The sequence below is a fragment of the Zingiber officinale genome, chromosome 6B, assembly GCF_018446385.1.
Source record: "Zingiber officinale cultivar Zhangliang chromosome 6B, Zo_v1.1, whole genome shotgun sequence".
NCBI classification, from domain to species: Eukaryota; Viridiplantae; Streptophyta; class Magnoliopsida; order Zingiberales; family Zingiberaceae; genus Zingiber; species Zingiber officinale.
Window position 1 is genome coordinate 79,092,430 of NC_055996.1, and position 13,091 is coordinate 79,105,520.

Here is a 13,091-nt window from a genome sequence, read left to right on the forward strand (position 1 = left end):
AATCTAAATTTTTAGATCTTGTTGTAAATTTTTCTAACATACTTTTTAATTTATTGTTTTTTGTTTTTAGTGTTAAATTTTCCTCCTCAAGTGTTATGTTTTGAGTTGGATTAGAATTTGTGATTTGTTCCTTGAGGTTTTGGTTTTCCTCAAGGAGCAATTTATTTTCATTTTCTATTACAGTTAATTTTTTATTTAAACAAGCAATAATTTTAAAAAATTTCTTATTCAAATTAAAATTTACCTATTCGGGACCTTCGGAAACGAGTGTTGGTGCAATATTCCCTAGGTCAAGGTTGACCTGGTTAACCAAGCCTGAGTCTTGGTTTGGGTTTCAATGTTTGACAATATATTGGGTTTAGATGATATGGACAATGCAGGTGCAGTTGTTCAATTGGGGAGATTGTTGATACAATTCACGTTTGGTCAAAGTTGACCAGTTAAGATTGTGAAGGAAAGTCAAGTAGGTCAAGGTTGACTGGATACTTGACTGAAAGTCCTGGTGAGTGAAGCCAGGTAGAAGGAAGCCCTGGTGAGTGAAGCCAGGCAGAAGAAAATCCTAGTGAGTGAAACTAGGTGAAAGCCCTGGTGAGTGAAGCCAGGCAGAAGAAAATCCTAGTGAGTGAAACTAGGTGAAAGTCCTGGTGAGTGAAGCTAGGCAGGAGGAAAATCCTGGTGAGTGAAGCCAGGTGAAAGACCTAGTGAGTGAAGCTAGGCAATTGGGAAAGTCCTGGTGAGTGAAGCCAGGCAGGAGAAATCTAGATGGGTCAAGGTTGACCAGACATCTGATGAGAGTCCAAGTAGGTCAAAGGGATTGACCGGATACTTGACACGAGGAAGAAAAGTCCAAGTAGGTCAGAGGGATTGACCGGATACTTGGCAAGAAGAGAAAAGTCCAAGTGGGTCAAAGGGATTGACCAGACACTTGGTGAGAGAGTCCTAGCTGGTCAAGGGTGACCGGATGCTAGGTCTTATGTACCAACAAGTCATGGTTGACTAGATATTGGTTTAGGAGGCTTTGGACTTGGTTTTGGGCAAAAACCAAGATCTGGATTGATCAGCCGATTGATCCAGCAGATCTGGATTGATCAGCCGATTGATCCAGCAGATCTGGATCGATCAGTGGATCGATCCAGCAGATTTGGATCGATCAGTGGATCGATCCAGCAGATCTGGATCGATCAACCGATCGATTGGATCATGCTCAATCGATCGGCCGATCGATCCGGTGAGTCCCCGCGAACAGAACCCCTCTGGATCGATCGGTGGATCGATCCAGAGGTCCCAATCGATCAGTGGATTGATTGGGAGCTGCTGTTTATGCGCGATAAGCCCTGGATCGATCCACCGATCCATTCAAGCTATTCCAGAAAGCACAGAGGCACTCTGGATCGATCCGTGGATCGATCCAAAGCCTCCCTGATCGATTGGGAGCAATCCAATCGATCAGGATCCGACCGTTGACGTCGATTTAAGCCGCAGGCGTTCATTTCCTTGGCAACAACTTCACCGATTCACTCCAGATATTCTCCAGGACCTCCATTGCTCTCTCCAAGCTCCAGATCGCCAGTTCTTGAAGATTCTTGGAGGATTTTCCAAGTCAAGAGGCGGATCAAAAACAAGAAGAAGAAGTTAGGGTTAGGGTTTTTATTGCACATCTTGTAAGCTTTTGCTTATCTTGTATTTCCCTTTCTTCTTTTTGTATTGAGAGTATTGTAGGGCTTCTCCGCCTTCGGTAGTTACCGAAAAGGAGGGTTTTATTAGTGGAGGGTGCGTGAGTAGGTGTGGATCCTTGGACTAGTCACCTCTTGTGAGGTGGATACCAAGTAAACCAATCTTGTTAGCGTTGTGTGGTTTGTTTCTTGTATTTCGGCTGCGCATCTTTGAAGAAACAAGCAACGACGAGCACCTAGCACGCGACGAGCTATTCACCCCCCCCCCCTCTAGCTACTTTTCGGTCCCAACAAGTGGTATCAGAGAGAGGCCGCTCTTCACCGGAATCATCCCCGGAAGGGGCAAACAAAACAAGCAAAGCTAGAGGGTGAAGAAGTTGGAGCAAATTCATCAAAGTTAAAGAATTCAAGAAGCTCAACTTCAAGATGCAATTCCAAGATGGACTTGGATTTGACACAAGGGTGGCTCCACCGTACACATCCACAAGCTTCGATTCTTGGAAATCAAGAATCGAAAATTTTCTTATGATGGAGATAGAGCAATGGTTTGCTCTAATGGAATGCTTCAAAGCTCCAACAAACTCCAAGGGCAAGCTTCTCAAGAAAAGCAAATGGAGCTTGGAGCAAATTCAAAGGAGCGAGGCAAATGATAAAGTGACCAAGCTTTTGGTCAACTTATTGCCTAGCCACATTTTGGCTCAAATCGGAGAATTCAACGATGCCAAGGAGCTTTGGAGCAAATTAGCAACAATCCATGAAGAACCCTCCACTGTACCGAATCAAGAGGAATCCAAAGAGGGCGACTCATTGGAGAAAGATCAAGAGGAGGACTCCGAAGTTGAGAGATGCTCAACTTCCGAAGAAGAGGAAGTCCAAGAAGCTTCATCCTCAAAGGAGTGCAATCAAAAGAGCAAGGAAGGAACATATTCCTTGTTTCATGTACAAGAGGATGAAGAAGAAGGTGAAGCCTTCACCTCTAGGATTGAGGGGGAGCAATCTTCATTGACACCGGATCAAGAGCAAGAAGAATCCTCCACATCCGGGTTAAGAGAAGATGAGGATGAAGAAGCTTCTACCTCCACAAGTCAAGCAAAATCGAATGGAGGAATATCTTCGGATCAAGAGGAAGCTTCTACCTCCGGATCAAAAGGAGAAGATGCCACCCCTACAAGCAAAGGTATAAACATTTCAATTAATGATAAAAATCATATCATATGCTTTGAGTGTAGGGAACAATGGCATTACAAAAGTAAATGCCCTAAATTGGCCAAGAAGAAGGGTCAAGTGGCACAAAAGGGAAAGGTGAAGCCCAAGGAGACCATCCCCAATACAAAGAAGAGCAAGGAGCATATTATATGCTTCTCTTGCAATCAAAAGGGGCATTACCGAAGTCAATGCCCCAAGGGGAAGAAGATGGTCAAGGCTCAAGGAGGAAGCTCAATTCAAGGGGGAGCCTCTAAGGTAAAAAGAAAGGTAACTTTCATTGAGCCTATTCGCTTGCATAATGGTAAAAAGGATGCTAATTCAAGTTTATATCATTTTAATGCTATTTACCATGAAAATAGGAGGCATGATAAAATTAAAGAAAATCATGTAACTTATCATGCTAAGACTACCACACCTAGGATTAGAAAGATAGATAAAAATCTAGGCAATCACACTAAGGACCATAGTTATAAGCCTAGAAACAAAAATGCTCATGGGTGTAATGAAAAATCAAAATATAAGGATTTAATGATAGAAAATCAAGTCTTGAGGTCAAGACTTGATAAACTAGAAAAGACCCTAAAAAGAATGGAAAATATCCTTAAAGGGCAAAATGAGCAAAATCTAGGTTTATGACAACAAGGGTCATCCAAGGGCCATAGAGGTTTGAGATACAAACCTAAAATCAAAAAGGATGTACCTACTTACCATAGGGTTCCATATAGCTATGGAACCAACCCTAAGTCTAGAAGTCAAGTCAAGGATACAAGGGAAGTCATCCCTAGAAGTATCTTTGCAACAACAAATGTGACTAGGACTTCTAAGAAGTTTAAGAAAGTCACTAACAAGGTCACAAGGGAGGTTATCCCTAGAGTTGACCTAGAAAAAGTGACCAAGGCTTCTAAGAAGCTAAACAAGGTCATTAGGAAGGTATCTAGGGAAGTTATCCCTAGTGAATGCCTAGAGCATCCAAAGAGCACCAATAGGTTTTGGGTTCCTAGGAGCATCTTCTTTACCCCATAGAAGGGTTAGAGAGTGTCAACTCTAAGAAGAAGGGTAGTTAACCCAACTTTGAAGAAATTGACACTCAAGGAGCATTTTCAAGGTTATTATTAACCTTTGAAAATGAAATGGATTTATGTTTACTCTTGGGAAGAGTAAAATGTGTCACAATTTGATAAATTAGATGATATTTTAAGTGACACAAATTGGGAGAATCATAGGAACTGCCAAGTTGGGATTTTGGTATGTTCTTAGGAAATTTAAGGTCAATCTAAGCCTTAATTTAAAGTGCTACCCTTGTGGAAAAATGAAATTTGCCAATATTTGAGGAATACACTTAATTTCAATTGGCAAAAATTAATCAAGAGAATTAGAAATGCCAATATAGGTTTTGGCATTTTCTTGAAGCACTTTTGGGAAATCTAGGTTTAATTTTTAAGTTAGCTAAGATTAAGGATACTTAGATAGGTAATCTAGGTAATTTTATTTATGCTAAACCTTGCCATGTTATGTTTGCCCATCACATGCCATGACACCATATTTAGTTTTATATTTTTCATTCATAACTTATTATGAAAAATACAAAAAATACCATGTCATGTCATACATACATCATGTAATTATAGGAATCTTTCTTTTGAAAGCTATTTCATTTTGATGTATGCCATAACATTATCATGCATTATGTTTAATTCCTTAAAAGCAAGGACAAATGGCATTTATCAACAAGTGTTGTCAACAAGTGGTATTAACAAATGGCTGGGAAGGTCTGATTTCAGCATCTTTGAACCTATTTTAGTCTAGGTAACCATTCTAAACCCCTGAAAATACATTTGTATACATAAAAAGGATGTTTTCGTGTGGAAAACAAGGATGGATTGGTTAAGGAAGGCTAAGTTGAAGTTTAGGTTGAGTTTTGTTTCAAATTTTGAATATTTGAACCTCAAAACTTCTAAAATTGGGTTTCCTAAAGTTTTAGAGATTCCAAGTCATTATTGGTGCAATGATAGAAGTTACCACCATGTCTTTAGGGGGAGGGACTCTTTAAAGACATGAAAATTATTTTTCATGAACCTTGGAAGGTGGTTAACCTTCCGTTAAGAACATGCTCAAGGTTGAGCATTTGAACTTTAATGGGGAGTGGATATCCTCATTGTTCAAGTGGTTTCAAGTGGATAATGCTCAAGGATGGGCATTTGCCTACATTGGGGGAGAATGTAGGGTTAAGGATAATGAAGGGTATGGGATCTTCATTATCGTGTTGATCACAACGAGTGAAGTTGTGAACAACGATGAGCAACTCTTCAGGGGGAGAGTTTTCAACAAGTGAATTTGTTGATGTGTGCCCAAAAATGGGGCATGATTTGATGTGTGCCAATAGGGGGAGAATGAAAGGGAGTAAGTTAGGATTTCATTACCTAGAGGGAGTTTGCCCTCTTAGGGGGAGAATGAAGGGCTTAACTTATGAATTCATATGTTGGCATGAAGGGAGTTGAGGCTATGGGAGTAGCCTAATTTCCTAACTTAACAAGAGGTATTGTCAAACATCAAAAAGGGGAAGATTGTTGGTGCAATATTCCCTAGGTCAAGGTTGACCTGGTTAACCAAGCCTAAGTCTTGGTTTGGGTTTTGATGTTTGACAATATATTGGGTTTAGATGATATGGACAATGCAGGTGCAGTTGTTCAATTGGGGAGATTGTTGATACAATTCCCGTTTGGTCAAAGTTGACCAGTTAAGATTGTGAAGGAAAGTCAAGTAGGTCAAGGTTGACTGGATACTTGACTGAAAGTCCTGGTGAGTGAAGCCAGGTAGAAGGAAGCCCTAGTGAGTGAAGTCAGGCAGAAGAAAATCCTAGTGAGTGAAACTAGGTGAAAGCCCTGGTGAGTGAAGCCAGGCAGAAGAAAATCCTAGTGAGTGATGTAGGATCGAAAAGAATTTAGATATCTCCACAATGACATGATATTGCCCACTTTGGGCCTAAGCTCTCATGGTTTTGCTCTTGGGCTCTACCCAAAAGGCCTCATGCCAATGGAGATATCTTTTCTCTTATAAACTCATGATCTTTCCCATGTGTTTCCAATATGGGACTATGTTTGCAACCTTGCAACCCCAACAATCCCCCCTCAAACAAAGGACCGTAGGCTTCCCACGTCCGATCCTCGACCCACCAGGTCTTCCTGCCCCTCGGTCCACCCGACCTACTAGGACTTCCATGCCTAGTCGCAACTAGGACTTCCTGCCTGGTGTCTGGTCCTCTTGATCCGAACATAGGAGCCCCACTTTCTTTGTTCGAGGTCAATATTGTACCCACATGGCTCAATCAGACCATAGCTCTTATGCACAGTCGGCGGTTAAACCTTCTGGCAGTCCGAGCTCTGATACCAATTGTAGGATCGAAAAGAATTTAGATATCTTCACAATGACATGATATTGTCCACTTTGGGCCTAAGCCCTCATGGTTTTGCTCTTGGGCTCTACCCAAAAGGCCTCATGCCAATGGAGATATCTTTTCTCTTATAAACTCATGATCTTTCCCATGTGTTTCCAATATGGGACTATGTTTGCAACCTTGCAACCCCAACAAGTGAAACTAGGTGAAAGTCCTGGTGAGTGAAGCTAGGCAGGAGGAAAATCCTGGTGAGTGAAGCCAGGTGAAAGACCTAGTGAGTGAAGTTAGGCAATTGGGAAAGTCCTGGTGAGTGAAGCCAGGCAGGAGAAATCTAGATGGGTCAAGGTTGACCAGACATCTGGTGAGAGTCCAAGTAGGTCAAAGGGATTGATCGGATACTTGGCACGAGGAAGAAAAGTCCAAGTAGGTCAGAGGGATTGACCGGATACTTGGCAAGAAGAGAAAAGTCCAAGTGGGTCAAAGGGATTGACCAGACACTTGGTGAGAGAGTCCTAGCTGGTCAAGGGTGACCGGATGCTAGGTCTTATGTACCAACAAGTCATGGTTGACTAGATGTTGGTTTAGGAGGCTTTGGACTTGGTTTTGGGCAAAAACCAAGATCTGGATTGATCAGCCGATTGATCCAGCAGATCTGGATTGATCTAGCAGATCTGGATTGATCAGCCGATTGATTCAGCAGATTTGGATCGATCAGTGGATCGATCCAGCAGATTTGGATCGATCAGTGGATCGATCCAGCAGATCTGGATCGATCAGCCGATCGATTGGATCATGCTCAATCGATCGGCCGATCGATCCGGTGAGTCCCCGCGAACAGAACCCCTCTGGATCGATCGGTGGATCGATCCAGAGGTCCCAATCGATCAGTGGATTGATTGGGAGCTGCTGTTTATGCGCGATAAGCCCTGGATCGATCCACCGATCAATCCAGGCTATTCCAGAAAGCACAGAGGCACTCTGGATCGATCCGTGGATCGATCCAAAGCCTCCCCGATCGATTGGGAGCAATCCAATCGATCGGGATCCGATCGTTGACGTCGATTTAAGCCGCAGGCGTTCATTTCCTTGGCAACAACTTCACCGATTCACTCCAGATATTCTCCAGGACCTCCATAGCTCTCTCCAAGCTCTAGATCACCAGTTCTTGAAGATTCTTGGAGGCTTTTCCAAGTCAAGAGGCGGATCAAAAACAAGAAGAAGAAGTTAGGGTTAGGGTTTTTATTGCACATCTTGTAAGCTTTTGCTTATCTTGTATTTCCCTTTCTTCTTTTTGTATTGAGAGTGTTGTAAGGCTTCTCCGCCTTCGGTAGTTACCGAAAAGGAGGGTTTTATTAGTGGAGGGTGCGTGAGTAGGTGTGGATCCTTGGACTAGTCACCTCTTGTGAGGTGGATACCAAGTAAACCAACCTTGTTAGCGTTGTGTGGTTTGTTTCTTGTATTTCCGCTGCGCATCTTTGAAGAAACATGCAACGACGAGCACCTAGCACACGACGAGCTATTCACCCCCCCCCCCCTTTAGCTACTTTTCGGTCCCAACAACGAGTACGGACTCGTGGCTCGATTCGGGTTTGGACCCGTCTTCCGATTCATCCTCCGATTCTGCTTCGTGGGCCATCAACGCGAGGTGACTCTAGTGCTTCTGGTCTTCGGCCTCCGATTCTTCTGAGGTTGAGTCGTCCCAGGTCACTCCGAGAGTCTTCTTCTTGGATGTCTTCGACTTATCGCTCTTCAATCTTGGACACTCATTCTTGTAGTGGCCTTTCTTATTGCACCCGAAGCAGGTCACGTTCCTTGGTTCAATCGGGAGTTAATCTTTTGCAGGTCCTTTTTGCTGAAGCTCTTCTTCCTCCTGGTGAACATCTTCCTTACCAGGTTCACCAGGTACTCTTCGTCTTTAGAATTTTGATCGGACTTATCTTCAGGTTCAGGCTTAGTCTTTGTCCTTTCCTTGGAGGAACCTGCAAACAAGGCAATACCTTTCTTGGTTCCGACGTTAGTCTGCTCGTGTAATTCAAGTTCATAGAATAATTCATCTAGTTTTAATTTAGATAAATTTTTCAAAATTTTGTATCCATCCACGATAGATGTCCACAATGAATTTCGTGGAAAAGCATTTAATGCATACTTGATTAAATCACGATTTTCCATTTGATGGCCTATCGCGTGGAGTCTGTTGAGGATGTCTTTGATCCTCGAATGAAGTTGACTCGCTGTTTCTCCTTCCTACATTTTAATATTAAATAATTTATTTAACAAAAGGTCGCGCTTAGTTACCTTGGCGTCGCTTATTCCTTCGTGTAGTTCGATCAACTTGTCCCATAACTCTTTCGCATTTTGGTGCGGTCTCACTCGGTTCAGCTCTTCTTTTATCAGCCCACATTGTAGCGTGTTGAGAGCTTTGTTGTCCGTCGAGGATTTATTTCTCATTTCCTAAGTCCACTGTTCAGGGTCTAGTGGATTTTCGAAGTTTTCAACCGGCACCTTGTATCCTCTGGTGACGCTGAACCACTGATCGAATTCGATCTTCAAATAGACCTCCATTCGCTTCTTCCAGTAGGGGAAGTCCTCCCTGTTAAATTAGGAGGGACGTACTATGCTGAAGCCTTCGACTTGAGACATTTTTATCCTGCACACAAATAGATAAAAAAACGAGGAATCCCAAGACTTGGTCTTGGATTAGCAATGCGGAATAAACTTAAAAAGAATCTAAAACTGAATTAGTGTTGCACCAATTCAGCTTAATTACTACGAAAAAAAATTTCAAAAAGGTAATGATATCAATTTGGATTTTCAACGTAAAACTAAAAAAAATGGGAAAAAAAAAATTCACCCCCTGTCTGACTGGTGGTTGCACCAAATCAGAGCGGTACCTACTTTGATACCACTTGTTGAATCGTGAAAGTCGATAGAGGGGGGGTGAATATCGATTTTAAAATGCGAAAGGAAGATCGAGTACGCAGTGGAAAAATCGAAATTGGAACAATGCTAACACAAGTAATTTTTTACTTGGTTCGGAGCCTTGGTCAACTCCTACTCCAAGGCCCGCATTCGTCGAGTGCTTTCGTTGAGCAATCCATTAGCAATTCGAATAAGTTTTTACAAATTTAAAGTACAAGAATGCTTAAGAAGATTAAATACCAACAATAATTAAGAAAGAAAGGAAATAACGCAGTGTCGGAGAAGCTTCAGCGTCGCAGGAGCACAGCACGACAGAGCAAGCTTTGGAAGGCTTTGTTGTGAGATGTTCTTTGCTCCAGCGTGCATCCTCCTTATATAGGAGGCTCCGAGCGCCCAGATCCCTTCCGGGCACTTGGAGTGTGACGTAGCCCAGCCAACCATGAAGCTCCACGTGGCGAAGTGATGAGTAGATAGTATTTGCACTCCGGGAGCCCGGATCCCTTCCGGGCGCCCAGATCCCTTCCGGGCACCTGGACCTCTCTTCTCCAGAAAGTCCTTCTCCTGTAAGAAAGAGTTAGTCCGAGCCAAAATGCAAATAATATTACCCTGCAAAACAAGGTGTTAGCACGATTATAATAAACAAGCAAAGTATTAATTAGATTTCATCTCACCGAGACCGAAATCTAATCAAGATCTTAACTTAGAGTTCCGAAATGGTTCTAAGTTGGATCAGTGCCTAAGTTCTCTTCCCAGGAACGCGTCTTCACAGTCACTCCCCTCCAGTGACTTACCTTAACTTACCTGCCAGACGTCTGGTCAGCCCTTCGACCCGTCTGGACTTCGTGCCAGACAACCGGTCTGCCCCGTCGACCTGTTTGAGCTTCTCCTTCACACTTGGTCAAAGTGTTAGATCACAATGAACCTAACTTAACATACTTTGTCATTCATCAAAACTTGAGTTAGACTGTTAGTGCTAACCGCACCAACAGAAAGAAGTGGGGCAGCTTCGAAGAGAATTGGAGGCACAATTCTTAGAGCTTCTCACAGAATCAGATGTGTTCATGGCCAAGAACGAACACACTCATGAGAATTATGTTGTATCAGGGAGAGTCTTGGGTCAGATATGTTAATGCTTACACAGACGGCAAAACAGTTCAAGGACATCATGTCTACTGTCAGCCAGTAAGCAGACAAATCTTCACAAGGGAAGGTTCAAAGGGTAAACCTACCTATCATATATTTGACTCAACTATTGAATGCTATCATATACCCTGTTTTCCATTCATGTGGGGATTATTGGAAATGTGAATGGAATAAAGAGGTGGAGACGAAGAGACTCTATTGTGCATGAGTTTAGTCCCACATTAGAAGTCTCTTGACTTTATTGTTGGTTTAAGTTATGACACATGCATTGATGTTGTAAACATATGCATGGGAAGAGACTCTCTCACGCATGAGTGCGCAGGGGTGGGTGCAAATCCAGGGCCTGGATTATACTGAACCAAGGTTGATTCGTGTGTCAGCACGACCTGCGTATGTTGAATGTCGGACTGGTTGAGACAAAATTTGCCCAAAAGAATAAACCTGTAAGACCGTTAGATTCGATAGAGGGGGGGGGTGAATATCGATTCGAAAATCTCGAGTTAAAACGCAGCGGAAAAGTAAGGAAGTAAAGAGATGAACACGGTTGATTTTTACTTCGTTCGGAGCCTGTGACGACTCCTACTCGAAGGCCCGTACTCCTTGAGTACTTTCGTTGGGCAATTCACTAGCAATTCGGATAATTACAATTTACGTACAAATATTGCTAATGAAAGAAAAACAAAGCTATACCGACAAATAATGAATTAAAAGAAAACCGGAGTGAGTCGTCGGAGCTTTGTGAACGTCGTTGGAGCGCAGAGTAGCAGAGTGATTGAACTCAGAGTTCTCATAAAACAGATATATTGAAGCTCCTGCCTGGGGCTTCTTTTATATGCTGCTCCGGGCGCCTGGATCCCCTCCGGGCGCTGGAATGTGACGCAATCCCAACCAGAGATGCTCCAAGTGTCAACGTCGCCAGGATAAAACTTGCCTCCGGGCGCTGGATACCTTCCGGGCGCCCAGACCTCCTTTCGCCAGACCATCCTTCTCCTGCAAGACAAGGTTAGTCCGAGGCAAATAAAAAACCTGCAGCACACAGTGTTAGCACATTTTATAAGTTTAACAACAAGAGTATGACTTAGATTCCGTCTTTCCGAGACCGGAATCTAGTCACGATCTCGACTTAGATATCCGAAATGGATCTAAGCCGGATCGACGCCTAATGTTCCCTTCCCGGGAACGCGTCCTCGCAGTCACTCCCCTCCAGTGACTTACCTCTACTTACTCGCCAGACGTCCGGTCAGCCCTTCGACCCATCTGGACTTCTCGCCAGCTATCCGGTCAGCCCGTCGACCTAGCTGGACTTCGTGCCAAGCGTCCGGTCAGCCCGTCGACCTGCTTGGACTTCTGCCAGCTATCCGATCGGCCCGTCGCTGGACTTTTCCTGCACACTTGATCAAAGTGTCAGACAACAACACAACTAACTTAACCTATTTGTCATTCATCAAAACCTGGGTTAGACCGTTAGTGCTACCCGCACCAACAATCTCCCCCTTTTTGATGGAATGACAACCTGGTTAAGTTAGTGAAAGCATATGTACGAAACAACATGCATTTGTGTGATTTTAAAGTTAGTTTGTGTTTTCAAATTGGTTTAGCTAACTTAACCACCTAACCCTCCTCCCCCTTTGGCATTCATCAAAAAAAACAAGGGAAACAATCATAGTGTAGAGTTACTGAAAACAATAACACTTAATCTTAAAAAATAACTGAGTTTGGTTCAGAATTCAAGGAAAAAAGTACAATTTTTAAATCCAAGAAGAGATCAAGTTGACTTGGGGGAGTATAAAGTTTTGAAAACTTGTATAAAGCAGTAGCTTTTAGCTTTTAGAAAAATTGCTAAGTTTTAATTTTCAAACATAAGTGTATAAGGTCTAAATTTCAAGATTAAATATTCAAATTTTCAAGTTTCAATTTTGAAATGCTTTTCAAATAAGTTTTCAAAAATTCCAAGACTGAGTTTGAAAAATTTATTTTTCAAAACTGATTAAAAAACACTAGAAAGGTTCAGTTTTCAAGGACTAAGTAAAAATGATAAAAAGTTTGTGATTTAAAACAAACAATTGTGAGTTGATTTAAGAAATTTTTCACAATTTTAAACAGGTTGATTTTGAAAATTGATTTTTAAACTTTGATTTTCAAAATTAAGTTTAAAATTCGATTTGAAAAACTGAATTAGTTTTATTTCTCCCCCTGAACCTGACATAAAATTTTGAAAATATTTGCTAAATATATTCAAAGTAAAAAAATCGAGGTAGAATTTTATAGAGAGATTTTAAAGAGAAGATTAAAAAATAACACTTAAGGAGATAATTAATAACCTCCCCCTGAATTTGATACTCCTTTAATTTGTTAATCCTCCTTATTTATTACTCCCCCTTAATATAAAATTTTACAATCGTAACATATTTTCGTACCTAAGTGTTTTAGGCGATTGTATAATTATCTTTATAAAATTGTTCATTTAAATTTGACTAAACGTAATTAACGTTAGATTCAGTTGAAATGAGTTAACCTTTAGTGTAATGTTAAGTGAGATAAGTTGTTATTAATTTAATAATTTATTGATTAAATTTTGCTTGATTCAATAATTTAATATAATCTAAATTTTGTATTAATTGATGAAGGTGTTAGTTATAATTTAACTTTTCATTTACTTCCTTTTAAGTTGGATTAACTTAGTTTAAAGTTGGTAGTAGTTTGAAGTTAAACTCGTTATTAAACAAGGTTAAGTAAGGTTCAATTTAAGTCAAACT